This window comes from Semicossyphus pulcher, unplaced genomic scaffold, assembly GCF_022749685.1.
Source record: "Semicossyphus pulcher isolate SPU_LCO1_2020_fin unplaced genomic scaffold, fSemPul1.0.p SCAF_14, whole genome shotgun sequence".
NCBI classification, from domain to species: domain Eukaryota; kingdom Metazoa; phylum Chordata; class Actinopteri; order Labriformes; family Labridae; genus Semicossyphus; species Semicossyphus pulcher.
This window is the reverse complement of record NW_027211648.1, coordinates 27,812,688-27,829,976: the sequence shown is the minus strand read 5'-3', so window position 1 is coordinate 27,829,976 and position 17,289 is coordinate 27,812,688. Positions and strand designations below refer to the sequence as shown.

Genomic DNA, 17,289 nt, shown 5'->3' with positions numbered 1-17,289 from the left:
TGGAGCTTCATGTCATTTGAAACGCACACAGTTCTGCGAGGAGGCAAGCACCCCATCTGAAATGCCAGTCTTGCTCGACATACGCTACAGAAGGGTTGGCATTTCCATCCAGTGTGATACAGTGTGGGTAAACGCCAAACTCATTTGGGTTACCCAGGGGGCTGTGCTAGTTTACAAAAGCCAAGTGTGTAGAGGCCACAATCTGCGGTCTTCTACCTGGCACGTAGAGTAACAATGTGGAGTTGGAGATGAGAGAACTCCTTTTGTTCATTCTCTCTGCAAATTGTTTGCTGTCCGAGCCGAGTGAAAACAAACAAACTTTAAAAAAAGAAAAGTGTAACAGATGGACCAATGGGTTTGTTGGAATCCACCCTGCTTCTTTTTTAAGGGAGCTTGATATTTATTCAAGCTTTTCTCATCGCTTTGTATCTATTTAAATGTATGCACTGATGTTTGTATATAACCTGTCGTGGCCAATTTTCTACCCATTTATGCTATATCAGAAGCTTCTAGCAACTCCTTCCATCCAGCATCAGTGAAGTGAGGAGACTTCGTAAAAAGACTACTATAGTCTGCTTGGGGTGGCGGATGTGGGCGTTGGATGGATCAACATCTTAAAACGGATGCTAAAAAGAGACGTCCTTGTGCGTCTGAATCAGTTCAGGCCATAACAAAAGTAGTTGACAACCTGGGTTGACGGTTGTACAAGGACATGATGGTGTGCACCAAATCTGTCCAGCCCATTCCATTTTGCGTCAATTAGCTGATGTAATTTACTGTGCTGTGATGGATGATACTGGGAATCTCAATTGCACTCAGCTAGACTGGAGCATGAGCCTATTCCTCAGGGTTTCTTCCCTTGCTTTGGGGATGGGGATATTACTCCAGAGAGAGTGCAAAAATATGCAAACATCACTGTGATACTGCGCAGAAAGAGACAGAAAGAGGGAAGGAGGCAGTAGAGGAAGTGGACGTCATGGAGATAAGCTGGCCCTTTCTGAGAGCTTGGCTAATGGATGTGTCCCCAGGGCTCGCTCAGGAATGCACCCAGGCATTACTGCCAGCAACTTGGTGTCATCTGTCTTGTGTCCCTAGAGAACGATGACAAATGGTATTATAAGTCCTCTTTTCTCCAGTCTTTGACACATCAGTGGCCCCAGTTTGTATGAGTAAGAGTCCACAGTAAGTACCAGTTTCACAAAGAATGCATGGTGGTTATTGTATGCATTTGGGTCTTACCTTATGGGCTATGCATCAGAGATTTGTTTGTTAATGGGCAGTGGTGTATCTATAAAAACAAACATACTTTCTTTGCTTCTATTGTTTACCAAAAATCAAGTCACCAGGATATCTTTTATCACTTATCCGGATCCCCTTGTTACACCGGAACCCCAAATATTGGTGCTTGCCCCAGAGGCTAAAGCGTTGTAAGACGATAGCCGACGGGTTCTGAGATTGCCTCTACAATAACTGACGATCAATGTGTTTTAATATTATCCTTAAGGTTACAATCTCTTCCCTAAATCTGCAATACTGGAATCAATAGTCCAGCATTGATTGGAAATCATAACTAGACAAGCTGTCAGCTGGCTGGAGTTGTGCTGGAGACGAGAAGTCTAGAGGAACAGAAGATCACTCATTATGAAATCAATTCACACTGGACCCTTGTCATCAAAGTGTCGGGCAGTAGAGGTAAAACATTTGTGGGATTTGGGAATGTCAGGAGATTTGTATTGATCCATCTGTTTAGGTCAAGAGGCTGTCAATGAAGTCTTAAGGTCTTGGTGATTGATGTGTAGATAATTTTCCAGACACATTGACTGTCCGAGGAGAATAGCTGATATCATTGAATTCATAATGACCTAATTTCCTCAAGTGCCTGGTTTGTTACATGGTTCTTGAAATGTTGCTCTTTAATTGGTGATTGGGGCTCTGCGGGCTCAGAGAGGGTGCCTGTGTCATCGCCAGTGAAAGTCTTGGGGATACTTGGGGAGTCTTCAGTTGTTAAGGTTGATACTTGCACTCAATGACCCTTCATACTATAAACGTTACATACTTGAACTCCACTTCACAAACTGTCTGTGGTGTGGCCCTCGAGACGACCTCACTCTCTCACCACGCATTACATTTGGCGGAGCTAATGGTGTGAACATGACAAGGCTAAAAGAGCATATAACAATGAAACATCCTGTCTCGCCTTCTTCTCATCAAAAACTGATTTGATCTCGGGGAAAGCCTTGTGTCACAGGGGTAATTCCATCTTGGCAGGTCTTTGAGTCTGCTTGTGCTTATGTGGGTGTGTGCGCTTTTATGCATGTGTTGGTTGTGAAAGAGGCAACAGGAAAAGGGGTTTCCTTTTGGGCGTTTATGTGATATCCCCCACGTTCAAAACCTTTTTCTCCCTGCCCAGGGAGAGAATGCAATGGGTGGAGTTGGGATATTGTGCGCAGGGGTTGGAAGTGTAGGCTGCTAAGGGTCATTTCCTTTCATCCTGCCCTCTCCCTTGACACAGCAGAAACATGTACACTGTACATAAAAGCGCTTATAATCACAGAAAATCCATCATCCTCCTGATGACATCCGCGTCGATGCTGTCATACACTGGAGCAAGAATCCAGAAGGGGTGGAGAAGGGAGGGCGCATGATTCAAAGGCAGACTGCGAGAGGGGGAGCGAGAGCAGGAGAGGGAGGGGGAGAGAGAGAGAGAGCGGGGACAATGTCAACAGCTCAGCTCCCAGCGCAGTCAGCTGAAATCCAGAGCTCTGCTCGGAAGCTCACAGAGAGCAGACAAAACGCAGCAGCTTCGGCTGTTAAACGTCAGACTCAGCAAAGGCATGGAATTTGTCCACGAAACACAAACTCCAAGCGGCAAAACGAGGGACTTTAAGCCAGAGGCTGCAGGAATTCTCTAAAACTTTCTTTAACCCTGCTTTTTTGAGAGGCCATTTATTTTCTATTTCAAGTGAAGCGACACAGGGACAATTCATCTCTGAGGGCAGCCCGCCTGAAGTGGGTAAGTAAGAGATACTTGATCGTGACAACGATACCTGTAACCCGTCCCGGTCATTGTGAGTAATAGCTACACCACAGGGCTGTTCACCCGGTAGGAGGTTTCAGACACGACAGGCTACAGATGTTTAAGTGTTTGTCCGTTTGCTGCGTCCCACTGCTCAATCACACAGGGAAAACACAGACTTCTGCAGCCAATAAAATAAACATCACTCAGTAAGACTAAAGCTAAGCAAGAAAGAAGCTGGTGGACAACAAGGGCTACAAATCCCACAAAGATGATAAAGTCTCCACATGTTTTGTGTTGTTGTGATTGGAGGAAAAGGCAGTATTACAGTGGCTTTATAGGTCATAAACGGCAGCAAAAGCTGGGTTGTGAAATGTGTGCGATCTTTCTGTTTGCACTCTTTCTCCAGCGGTGTTGACAGCACATCTTGCTTCACCCCCATGTGTGCTGGTGCATTATATGACCAAGGCTTTTTGGCACATTGAAGTCGTCTTGGATTCAGATTTTGTTGAGATTGTTTGGGGTTCCATTTTCTTTGGAAAATGTTGCATGATTTCAAGGATGGATGGTGGTTTGGAATTATTGAATGCAGGAGGGGTTGAGTTAAAATAAGTTTATATCCCTGTGTGGTTCAAACAGAAATGATGTGATGTCTAGGACTTCCCAGAAAGTCCAAGGAAATGTTTGGCATTCCAGGAATTGAGGGAGGATGGGACAGTGTCATACATAGAAGACACAAGCCTATTTCAGTTCCTGGATGTGGACTGTTAAACATCTTCATCAATCACAGAGTCAGCCCTCTGGTGTAAGTAGCGGCTGGGCAAGCCAGACATTCCATATATGCTGTACATCTCCTGGCAACAAGCCAATATGGACCCAAGGGAGCAGACTACGACTTACCTCTAAATGCAGCTTGCTTTTTGGTACTGCTTCTTTATAGACTATCCATCCATGTTTCCCTCAAGGGAAGCCACCTATCCATGGCAGCTCAGACCAGCATAAACACGGTCCTCATCTCCTAGGGTTCCTCATTTTTAAAGAAGCCCTCTTCCCCACTTGGAAGCATTACCTATCCCAGTTAACAGGCTGTCATCTTAGCTGTAAATCCTTTAGCTGTGTTGAAAGTACAGTAATTAAGGTTCATGCACAAGCCCTCCAAATTTCTACCTGTGAAATTGGTTTGGGATGTCTACTTTTGGGTTGCTTAAGTCGTATGGCTTATGGATGGAAAATATTCCAAACATCAGCGTTTGCAAACATTTTACTGTAGGCTGGGCTTTCAAATAGATGATCCAGGAGATTATAGCAATATGAAGGCACAATACAAACATTTTTCCGTTAAGTAATTCCTTCATTGGCTTGCATTAAAAGGTTGGTGAAAAGGAGGCAAAACTAACTGAGACAGCCGTAGCGCCATGTGTGCTTTCTTTGATGTCTTTTTGCCTTGTGAACAAGATAGTATCCATTTCCACCACATTAAAGGCTCACCCTCAGCCTGCTGGAAATCCTCACTCCTACACTCACGTGTGCCAGGGGGCAAGCAGAGTGACATCACTAAAAGATTCAGTGTATTGGGAGGACTTTAATGAAAGTTGAGGACTCACACGTAGCGTACATACACACCCCGTGCTTCCGTCAGCGCTCTCTGGGCTTTTCATATTTTATCGACCATTACGGATGCATGAACGGCTTTCTCAGGATTAGAGGGAGTGCGAGGGCGAGTTAGTGAGCGACGGTCTGCTTTTATCACCCCAGCCCTGCTGTTGACTGGCAGCTTGACGGCCTCCTCATTAGGACGGGGACTGACAGAGAAGACGATGAGGTCTGTAAAGCTGCTTAAATTCAACTATCTTTTGGATGGGATTATCATCATGTTGTATTTGCAAAAGAGTGGTTACAGTGTCTGAGGGGCAAAACTCATGATGATTTTAGCAGTAAGGTTTCTGCTCCTCTCTTTCACTCCCTGGAAGTCCCCACACTGCGTGTGTGTCAAATGGCACTATTGTATTTGTGCCAGTGACATACTTTCTGGGGCTTATGATGTGTAAGCATATCTTCTTGTTACAGTGCTTCAATTCATTGCAGCATTACTGCAGGCTATTTAAAAAAATGCTGGTCACTTCAGAGGGCTGTCCCTGTCTTCATTGCTATAACTGTACCAGAAGAGCATTCCAGTCATTACCCCGAAGCCCTCTGTCCTCTTTGCTGCAGCTGTTGACCTCTTACCCAGGCAAGATTAATAGATTAACAATGCACAATATAGAGTGCTCAACCCCACTCACTCACTTTGATAGACATGTTCAAACCCTGGTGCACAGGTTGAGAAGCCAAACCATTGCAAGCTGACAATCTATTGCAAACTTCTTGGCAAGCCATGTTGTTAGCGTTTATGGAAACTAATTGGTGAACAAGATGAGTCATTGTTCTTGCTTCTTTTAAATGTAAAAAAACCCAAAACAATAAGTATAGTACGTGATATTGTTGCAGAAAAATATGGGATAAGGTCACAGGTCACAAAATGAAAATAAAGAAACAGGTCATTCCTTTATGAAGACAGGACTCTGGGGTGTTTGAGGAGAATCTTTTGGAAGTCCAGAATATCTTTCCTCTTGAGAGTCATGGTAACTAGGTCTAAGGTTGTACTCTGAGGTTGCCATTTTTTTCTCTAAATATATAATAACACATCTTTACTTAGACTGGGAGCTCGTGACTCTGGCGTTCCTCCCTTATGAAATAATTTGACACTGCGGGGTAGCGCTTTGGGCTTTGAGGGAAAGTGATGCCAAGTGTTGGATTTCATTCTGAGCCCTGTTAATATGTGGGAATGTTGGGGCCAGTGGAATGTGGCGTGGCTCACTTCCTTCTCATTCACAGTATTAATAGCATAGTTATCCCTGTGATCCGGCCTAGTCGATGAGCAGAGATGTGCCCGTCGGCCGGTAGAGAACTGGGTCAACAGTTGATCTGAGCCTCCTTCTGATGTTAGCCTCCCCCCTTGATATGACCTCCTGCCTCAGCCAACAATAACATCTGTACTGTTAAGAGTCTCATCCACCAACTATTGGACTTTCCTAGTGCAACATGTGGAGTACCTTCTGAATACAGCCTTGAAAGATGTCACTTGAGGTGGAACACGCCCAGCCTACACATTCAAGTGGGGCCTACATAGGCCATACCTGGGCAAGGTGGGCTTCAGTTGGGCACCAACCCAAACTTCTGTGATGCTTGGTGTTGGGGCCCAAACAGTTAACCCATAAGAATATACATGTTGTAAAAATGTGTCATACCTTTAGCATTTAGACAGTGAAGGAGGGGGCTGGGTGGGTTTGAAGTGGGCTGGGTTCTACCTATGTGGGCCCTATAGGAAGCTCATCAATGGCCCTATGTGAAACTATTTGGGCTAACCCATGTGGGGCCTACATGAGAATTAAGGAATAAGCTGGGCCCTGCTTCAGGTGTCCAGTTTGGGCACCACATGGATGTGCCAGCTGCTGAATTTTGACTGAAATCAAGTGTCTTACAAGAATGTCTTTTTATCCTATTTGGCTTTATAAGCTTGTGTCTGCAGACTGCAGGCTGATTGGTTGTTCACTTCACCAAAATCTTGTGCTTCTGCACAGGTTCTTATTTCAACTTTTATTCATGCGACTCGTGTCTCTGGTTCATGGCTTTTATGAAGGGCTTTAACATGTTTAGAATAATTTGTTCCAAACTGCAACTGTGCTTGGTTTGGAGCTCGGGTCTGTTCCACTGCTGCACGGAGCTGCTATATTAGTTTTGATCAAAGTAGAAAATTCAATCTAAAAGCACAGTTGTAACAACCCCCTGGTAGTTAATGTGGTCCACACCATTATGAATGTTCCTCACATCAGGAAATGTCTTTTTTTTGGAGTGGGTTTAATGAATCAAGCTAAATGAAATGGCTATAAATGACATCCCCGGGGGATTGGAAACATCTCCCTCCTCCTGTTTTTCCAGTGGGTAAGTGGAGGCATTTCCTTTCTTAGGTGGGTTACTGTGCCTCACGGTCCCGTTAAAACCAACAGTGCTTATGCGTTTGTTTTAAATGAGGCTAGAAGCCAATAAGACCTGTGAGAATTCTCAATTGTTGGCTGTGAAAGAGTTGACAGTAAAATATTTTATGATATTGAAAGACTGCCACGTATAGGTGGTAGCGATGTGACTTTTCACTGCACTCGTTATTTAAAAAGACACGATGAACATCTTGGACAGTTTAAATCGCTTCTATAGAATAACCAATTTGTAGAAGCAGTCGCAGGTAATGGAATATCAATTGATTGTATACAAATTCATTGAAGTGTTGCCATTTTTCCCAAAGGATCGTTTTGTTTGCTTCATATACAAGATCATAACCGACCACAGTGCAAACCTGGGGCGACTACATGTAATTACTCCGTCCTTGCGTTGGCCATCTGACAAGAGCTGTTTGTAAACAATAGAAAATGAAAAATGCGTCCCTGTCCAAACGTGATTGCAGTTGCCTCTGAGACAGTCTGGAAATATTTAAGCACCAGTATTAACCACAAGCGATTAAAGTAATTAACAATAATTGTGGTTGTGGTCGATTCAAATGGAAATACGTTGACTTATTCATTTTTTATCATGTTATCCACAGTGCTGGCTCTGCGCTGTATGGTAGCCCCATGGAACTGGCTAAACCACGCCGCTATTGTTGAAGCTCACTGCGAGACACGTGGGGTGTTTTTGAAACTCTATCTTCTTGGAGACCATTGTCATGTTGTTTCAGAAGTATCATTTCACTAGGAGTTCTCCCAGTGCATGTTTTGCCACTGACTCAGACAGTCTTTCCCTGAGACTTAAGTCCTGGCGTCACCGTCTGAAGGCACAGCTCCCAATCCAACAGCTGAATAGGTTCTCAGCTGTCTCATCCTCGCAGTTTCTGCTATCTGATTGCAGGGCAGACAGGAAGCAATTGAGGGAGAACGTAAGCAAAGGAATAAGGGAGGTTTGGAGAAATGGTTAAAAAGACTGTGGGGTAAAGGGAGCTGTGGGTCAGACTGGGAGGGGTTTGGTGTGTTTCAGATCTCTTGATTCTGGGCTCTTTTCCTGCAAGATGCACGTAGGCATGTGAGCACGGACAGCCCTTATCAGTAGCTGTATTAATACGCTTGGCGGGCGTCTGTGAAAGGAGATTTAGCATGGTAAATATGAATTTAGTTTCAGGGGCTGTTTATCTTTATTGATTGCACATAACTTACTAGAGCAGGGCAACAAATGAATAATAAATGAATTAATCAATTTGATCAATAATTTAGAATTTTTGATTCAGGCAAAACTTGATTGGAAATTGTTTCCTGGGTTTTCTACAGATGCAAAGCATAATTTAGCATTGAACTAGAGCTAATGAAAAGTGGGGAGTTCGTTCCAAAGAAAGGCTCCTTAGCTGACTTGGAGTGGTTTGGTTTTGCAGGATCTGACCTGTATGAGGCAGCTGAATCATCAGCAGCATAACAAATTTATTCCAGTATTAAATAAAGAAACGGAACAGAGAGGGGGAAGTGTGTGAAACTGTGAGTTGAGCAAGACATTACAAACGGAAAACACGAGCGAACAAGCAGGTAACATCAGCAGAATCAGGGTCAGCCAAAACCCTACACATGAGTCTGTGAGTGACTGACTGATGAGTAAGTGACGGTACTTTCACAGCCGTAGAGAGAGAGAGAGTTGCGACATTGCAATGGCGGCTCATGGAGCATATTGGACCTCCACTGCTGGACTCTCTGTCTTCGTGGCTCTGGGTACTTTGTTCTGGAAGTAGGCGGGGCTGCTCCTCCGCTGCTCCTCCGCTGCTCCTCCGCTGCTCCTCACCTACATCCACAGCGCGCACCTGCTTTCAAACACATTGTCATCGGCCTCATGAAGACAGTCCTTGTAACACATTGCCCACAAAAGCGCACATTGACCTGACGGTCAGACTCATACTAGGTTTTGACCTAGTCTTGTTCATAATATCAGAATAAGAGGACCCTGGCGAAAAGAAGTTACAGATGTAAGGCATTTGACCTTGCCAAAGAGACAGTATGGTGCCAATAGATTATGACCCCCCCCCCCCCCCCGGCCACATACACAGTCTACTCAGTCAGCAAAAGAGATTCATGCTGTTTTGCCTTTTGTTACTGATACACCACCATGAGCCTCTAATTAGCATACTAGATGAATTTTCTCAACTCTCACGTATGAAAAGACGATATCACCAAAATTCTAATCATAGGCAAACATGTACTTTTTTTTTTAGAAATGATGCCTAACATAATTCATTTTCTGTCTGCTCATTTGATCTGTGTGCTGTGCCAATCGCAGACAGCGAGCATGTTTTGCAGAGAGACTATGCTGTCATAGCTAAAAATAGCTGTCCCCTTGCAGATCAGATGCACATAGATTCCAAGCTAGTGGAGGAACTTTAAAGTTGCAGAGGCTGAAATAACTATCCCTGCCTGTTTTATTCTACCCTGTTGGGCCCCATGCAGAATTGTCCAAACCAAATCCTCCGGCCCATTGTCCAGGTCCACACGAGAGAGCCACTCGGTGTACAGACTCTAATGAAAGCGCTGGCCTTCTATGTGCTTTTAGAACCAGGGCAGAAATGCATCACACATAAATGTACCGTGAAACAGTGGGCAGTTCCTCCAACGTGAGCTGTGCTATGGTCATTTGTCTGCTGAGGCTGTAACTGGCTGCTAACCGTGGAGACTTGCACGGGAAAAGATAGATGGGTGATGTCACTTCTCAGGAATGCAAGTCACAATGCTGCTGGGAGCTTAGTGCTGTATGTTTATAATATACAGTGCATTTGATCAATCACATATCACCATTTCTACACATGAATCGTGTGAACTGGCCACCCATGTTGCTAAAGCTCATGTAATTGAGGAAGTGATGCATGAATAAAATCTCCTTAATTGGTGCGCGACAGAACAAACTAGAAGCTCTTGCTTGTATGTTGCACTTATTTAACTGATTAGCACGGCAGTGTGACCTCTGACCCTATCAGACTAAGATAAATGATGTGATTGCTTCTCTGAGGCTTGGAGCAGTGACTGTGGGTGGGCCACAGATCCGATGGGGTCCATGGGAGAGTGAGTTTTCAGTGTCCCAGGTGATTTGGCTTGGGGCCATTGGCGGTGGAGGGGGGTGAAAAGAATTGAAGCGTAGGTCCATTAGTCATTGCACAGAAAGGCAGACAGTAGAAGGGGGGGCAGGGCATGTTGGAGAGGGCATGTCTGGGGCAACAGCATCCAAAGGGTGGCATGGCAACAATGCGTCCAATGGCCGTGTTGAGTAGCGACTTCATGTCAAATTAATGAGTGTGATGTGATTCACCTCCACTTTTAAAGACGCATGGAAAGTTGCATACCAGTACACAACCAGGACTACACACAAATATGGGGGCACACAGCACCTTGTTGTGTGTGTTCTTATTTGTGTCCCTTCATGTTGTTGTCTTTATCATCCTTTGTGGCTGCAGACTTTACTTACAATTTGAGGAACAAGTGTGAATCGAGAACGTATCTTTTAGAAGTTATGGGATGTTCAAAGTAGTATTTAATAAATTGTGATTTTTTTTTAATCATTGCCTTTTATATAACAGTTGGAATTGTTCTGGGTGGAGTCGTTGCACACTTGTACAAGGCAAACAACATTCGATTATGACAGGGCAACCAAATTAAGAATTTTGTCGATCTAATCTGATTTGACTCTTCAACACGAGGCTTCGACTGTTGGTTCTTTTTTTCAGTTCAGCGCCTCACCAAACTCCTACAGTTCAGTCTCATGTTTATGCTGTTAGACTGATGCTTACAGTGATAATCTCCAAGATCTCAGTTTCCTTCTCTTTGGCGACACCTATGGCGATAAACGGTAATTGCAGGAGCACACTTCCCAGATATCCAGACAGTGCTGCATGTGTGACGTCCACGGTTGGCTCCGGTTGTAACTCTTGATTTTCCTGGCTGACGGTCACTTTCCTTTTCAGACTGTTTGCTTCATCTGAGCGTCGAGTTTGTTTCTTCTTCTTCTTTGGATTTTTACTTCTTGTTGAAGTTGTATCTGTAGTCATCCATCTTTTCTTTGTTTGTTCAGCCATAGTAGATTACTGTTTACTCGCAACACTTGCAGAGAGCGGAAAAGCAGCCGCTTAGCTCCGCCTACCATCTCTGGCAGACCAACCACTGCTGGCTGATGGAAAACGCGTCACTAACTGGGCGCCGCTTGAGATTTTTTTCTGTGAAAGTCGCCACAGACAGCCAGTCTGTAATACTGCAAATGCAAAGGCTTTCATCAGTGGGCCATAGACTCAATCAGCATTGTGTTACCACAATCGGCGATAGATAGAGACTTAACAGACATTTATTTAAATGAGATTATTACTTTAAAGCTGCTCTTAATAACTTTCATGTAGACTTGATCTTGGCGGTCCCTATGAATTAAACGTTCCTGTTATCTATTTGCTGATCTTGTCCCGTACATGCATAAGTAATCCTTATTCTTTTCACAGTCAAATGAACCACATGAATTATATGTGGTGCTTTCTGACTTCACTGCACTTCTGTTGGCTCAGTCACGTGTGCTCCTCTCACTAGCTGCATGCCAACAGTTTGCCAAAACAATGCTAATGCCTTAATCTGCATTTGGCATCCTGTTCCTGCCTGTGCCAGCGTGGCACTGCTCCCCCAATCTCTGCTGCCGGGTGCTTACGTAAGCCCGACTGTACCCTCTTCCTCAACTCACTACCCTGGAGGAATGGTCCTCATTTATGGGACCCAGATACAATGTGTTTGCTACAGGCTTGCCTCTGATCTTTTATTCATCGCCTCTTTATAATGGCGCTCTTTCTTCTCCACATTTGCCTCTTCTACTTGTCATTTGTTTCTACTAGTTTTAATGTTGCTACTTGCCTTCTTTTCTTTGCCTCTCTGTTACTGGCCGGCATCTTAAAAGAAGGAGGCTATTTTAGAAATGATTCATCCCTTTATTACAAAAAAGATGCCTTAAAATGAAAGTAAGTTGCAGGAGGGAGGAGAAGGCAGGGCACTGAAGGAGGAGATGAAAGAGGAGAAGGTGAGCAAGATGCATTTTAATGCAGGAGCACACTGACGGTAGTTTGGGAAGAAAGGAGGGATGTGTGCAGAATAATACTTGACGTTGATGAATGATGCAGCTTTTTTGATTTGGTCAAAGTGTGCCAGGTGGTTGATTTGTATCCTTTTATGTATTTCGTATTAAAAGTGTTGTGTTGTGCGACAGATGTCGGGGAGAGAATTGAAATTACACGGGCACAGATGTTTGAGAGCCTGATCTCTGAATAGACATACACCTCTTCTGTGTCTCGCCTGCTCACACACACACACACACACACACACACACACACACACACACACACACACACTAGAATGCAGCAGCAGCAGCAGCAGCAGCAGCTCTTCTCTCCTCTCTGCCACCCCCTCCTCCTCCTCTTCCTCCTCCTCCTCCACTGACCTACTTCCCGGCGCTGTGGATGAGGCGATGAGGTAGTGGGCTGAATGAGAAGTGGCAGCAGTATCTCCCTTTTATCCCTGCCTCCCTCCCTCACCTCCTTCATCTCTCCGTCTCTCTCTCCCTCTCTCTGCTCGGCTGCTCTCCAGACTCTTCAAACACACAGAGCAGCCAGCAGGCTCCTCTCTCTGCTTCAGGGCTCTGGGTGTGTGAGTATGCTAATGCTGCATGTGTGTATGTGCTTACATGTGCATCTTGAGTGGGTGTGTCTGAATTTTGAAGCATGTGTACATGTGACTGCATGGCGCTGCACAGACGAAGCAGTGTGTTGCAGGAGCCTTCAAGCAGGGGATAAAAATGGGTGTGTTTCCATGCTTTCGAATGGCATGTGTGTGTGTGTGTGTGCAGAAATACTTGTCTGTCATGACAAGCAGTTAGCAGAGACAACTCTCTGTGCACCTCTTCCTGCATCTCCCGTTTTGACACAGACGGCTCTAATTAGCACTACCAAGGCTTTCACTCTTTCAGCTTCCTTTTCCTGTGACTTATATCACAACTGCACATGCATCTGCTTCCCTGTGATGAGCAGGGAATAGTGAGGAAGTCTGTATGTGTCAGAGGGTGTATGTGTGTGCAGTTTTCCATGTCACAACGAGCTTTGGATGTGTGACAACTCACTGACACGAAAAAAGACTACAGGGAGAGGGAATGACGGGGAGGAAAGAGCCAGTATGAAAATGGAGACAGCAGCTCAAGTGGAACACAGAGAAATGAGCAGAAATGCTCGTTTAAGAAAGAGTTTAACGTTTATAGAAACTTAAGATAGGTAAGATGAGGAGGTTTGTGCATGCAACCTGGTCTCATGGCAGTCTGTGATATAGACACAAATATATAAGCAAATGTGTGCATGGACACGCCTCAATCAGCAAGAATATAACTGTATTTCTATTGGAACCATATTTCGTACCTGCAACGTGAAAGCATTTATTAAGGCTGGTGACCAAACATGCACCCGATTTGGCTCAGGTGACCCGACTTTGAGTCCTTGCAATGCAACAAACTTGACTCATTGTGTCGGACATAAGTCATGTTTGAACAGAATCTTTTTTCTAAACCTCAACAAGTAGATTTGCTGCTTAACAAAACGTCATCTGTTTTTTGTTCTGGTTTAGGTGCTGAAACTATTTGGTTGTTCTTAAGAAAAGATTGTGGTTTTGGCTAACACGTGAACATTAACTTCTTCACTTTGTTATTTTACGGGGACGCTACGTGCTGCAGCTACTGCCTGACCAACAGTTGATCCATGCTTCTGCATCCATCCATGCTACACGCTGCTTCTTTAACCCTGTTCGGGTTGATGTGCACAGGTTTTGGTTTTGTTCTCTGTACATGCATAATGCACTTCAGACTTCATGAGGCTGGTCACATGACTGTATACTAGGCGGGAACAACATTTTGATATCGCAATATATCGACGTCCCGACTGGTGTGATTCAGTGATCAGATCGCTGGCACCAAACATCGATATTTGAAAGCTCCTGTGAGGAACTTTGAGTTTGTGTTGATTTTGGCGCCCCCTGTGGACAAAGCCGTACCTCTTATCTCTTTGCTGATTTTGTCCTGTACATGCTGAAGTGGTGTTTTTAACATTTGTGTCACTTACTTTAAATGTTTGCCCTGGAAAATGTAAGCAAAGGCAGCGTCAATCACTTCCTCTGACACCTAACCCCCCCCCCCCCCCCCCCCGCCAGCAGTTTCAGGCATTAAAAATAACTATATAGAAATAATCTTGTCGCTGATGGTCTGGTTTGCTTTAGTAGCTCATATAGAGATATCAGCATTAGTTTCAGTCTGTTTCATAACCAGTGAAAAACTCCTCACAGTAGCTTTAATTTAAAACAAATTCAGCGCTGTAAACAGACCTCTCTGAGTCACCGCATCATCGCTTATCTCAGTTTGTGTCAGAATCTGTGAAACTGACACCCAATTGCAGTGAATAATACATGAATTCTGCACTTCATCTTTTTAGGGGCATTTTGTATTCTTCAGTTAATCAGATATCGCGATGTATCATTATATGATTGTCTTGCAATCAATGACTGTATATATAGATGGAGGACGCGTCTCCATCTGCTCCCATTGTACAAAAGTGATGCCAAAATAGCTCCTGTGATAGGCGCTGCTATCTTACGATGGTGACGTAATCAGTAGAGATCGGCGGGTGGCGCCGCCGTAGCCACTTCCGCTAACCCAAACACACACTTAACTTACTGAAAAAAAACAGCAAGGATCCCGCACGTCAGCGTGTTTAACAGCAGAACAGCTTCTCTGTGTTGGTCTGAGGTTAACGTTCACAGGTACGGAAACTTCAGTAGTGATTGTTTTAGTTACGTTTCCTCTCGCCGATCGTCCTCTTCTCTGCTAATCCAAAACTGATCGGCTGCAGGAGCCGTATTTGTCAACAGAGCTGTCAATCATCATTTTGACAGCATCAAATAACTAATTACAAATAAACTTGTCAGAAAAATGAACACTTGGACATAAATCAGCATGATAATAACTAACTATAATGACAGAAACCATGTTTGAGAAAAAATTATATGACGTGTATTTTGATTTTATAGTTTGACTCATGTCCCATCTGTTAACATGGTGATATTATTGTTACCCTGCGATTCCCACCCCTACCGTATACAGCTACACAAAGTTGATCTAGACAGTAAATCCCCATTGAGGCACAATGTAGCAATATTTTAGCTTCTGTTTTTCAGCTTATACTAAAAGATAAATTAGGATTGGTGAGTATTTTTCCACTTTAGGTAGAGGTTGGGTGTTTGCCCCTGCGTCCGGTTCTCATGCTTTACACATAAAACAGTCTCTCAAGCAGGATGAGCAGGAGCACTCAGAATAAGGAGGCGCAGACGAGTATAAAATGGGGAATGAAGCTGGTAGGAGGAGATGCGTGGCAAAGAATAATGACAGATGTTACTGTCAGAGGGGGGTGATGGAGGGAAATGTCACTCCATTCACCCTGAAAGACAGGAATAATGGGAGATGACAGCGAGTCGGAGAGGGAGGGAGAGAGGGATGAAAAGAAAAGCTGTGAGATAAGAGGGGCTCTCCGGGCACATATGGCAGCGGACATGGTCAATTTGAATGTGTTAGTGTGGTGACTCCACAATACGGAGAATGATGAGGGTTACACATGCACCGTGCTTCCTCATATTTCCCCGTATATACAGTATATTTCTGTGTGTATATACTATAAGTGTGTGTATATGGATTCCTTGGCCTACTTTCCCTGGGCATGAGCTGGACGACTGCCAGCAGAAGTGGTGTTGAGTGAGGACTGGCCGCACGTGGGGCTCTGTGGGAGAGTGAAGATAGGAACACACACACACACACACACACACACACACACACACACACACACACACACACACGCACACACACACACTGGACAGGAGGTTTAGGTTGTGTTTTATGCTGAGTGGCTTTAAAACCCCTGTAGAGCGGCCTCTTTTCCATTAGGCTCCGCCAGCTGTCCGCAGCAACAATAACTAACTCGCCACCATAAAGTTTTGGCTCCCACTTCATCTTATGGACATAAAAACGATGAAAAGCTGTCACTGTAAATAGTTTGAGGCGGAGTCTCTTTACGTGTAAACGTATGGAAAGAATCTCGATGATTTACCTCCGTGCGGATTTTCTTTTTATTGTCATCTCACAGTTTCAAGTGCTGCTCTGTTTCCTGTTTCCCACTGACTCAACACGATGTCTCATCTATGTCCACACACTACATCTATGTCAGTTCGGTTAGCATGCTTCGGTTAGCCGCATGTGGTTTGATAAAGGTTAATGATACACATGTGACAATTGTCTTAAAACATTAGCACCGGGCCTGTGTTGGTTAAAGGAAGGGGATGTTCCCACTCTGACTTTACAGGGATCCTTCGTGGTCCTTCCTGGTGTAATGCCCCCGCACTGCTGACTTCACTCGTTTCTTTGGTGGATGCAAAGCTTTGCTGCTACGGCCCTCTGCATAGTAAAGCTAATGTAGTGTAGCCTCTGTGTCTCTTGATAAGCACGGCGCACTAAGCTGGCGCACCGCAGGTGTAACTTTGTTTTCGCTCCATGCAGGTTGCACAAAAAATAATGTACCTGCCCGTTTTTTGCTGAGTGAGAACAGAAACATCCGGTGTAGCGGAGCCTTTATGGATAGATACGTGTGACGTTTTAAGCTGACAATCTCAAAGATTTCAGTTTCGTTCTTATGGCCGCCACCTAATGGCGATATACGGTACTTGCGGGAGGACGCTTCCCAATTTAACCACGTCCACAATTGGCTCCGGTTGTAACTCTTGATTTTCCTGGCTGACGGTCGCTTTCCTTTTCAGACTGTTTGGCTTCATCTGAGTGTCGAGAATGTTTTTTTTTCCTTTGGATTTTCACTTCTTGTTGAAGTTGTATCTGTAGTCATCCATCTTTTCTTTGTTTGTTCAGCCATAGTAGATTACTGTTTACTCACAAGTTGTCGCAACACTTGCAGAGACCGAAAAGCAGCCGCTTAGCTCCGCCTACCCTCTCTGGCAGACCAAACACTGCTGGGTGATGGAAAACACGTCACTAACTACTTGAGATTTTATCCGCCATTGTCGCCACAGACGCCCAGTCTGTAACTCTACTATATACTGCAAATGCAAAGGCTTTCATCAGTGGGCCATCGGCTCAGTCACCATTGTGTTACCTCATTCGGCGAT

General features: G+C 44.5%; 1 protein-coding gene across 4 annotated transcripts in view; it reads left to right on the top strand.

Moving 5' to 3' along the window:
- daam2 (dishevelled associated activator of morphogenesis 2) overlaps window positions 1–17,289 on the top strand; it is a 129,873-nt gene that overhangs the window by 24,469 nt on the left and 88,115 nt on the right. Inside the window, exon 1 of one of the 4 annotated variants that reach the window (XM_069661320.1) lies at window positions 2,751–3,013. The exons of the other annotated variants lie outside the window; for them this stretch is intronic. The gene's annotated coding sequence lies outside the window, so the exon portion shown is untranslated. Of the gene's footprint in view, window positions 1–2,750; window positions 3,014–17,289 lie in introns of those variants that run through there. 4 annotated transcript variants of the gene reach the window in all.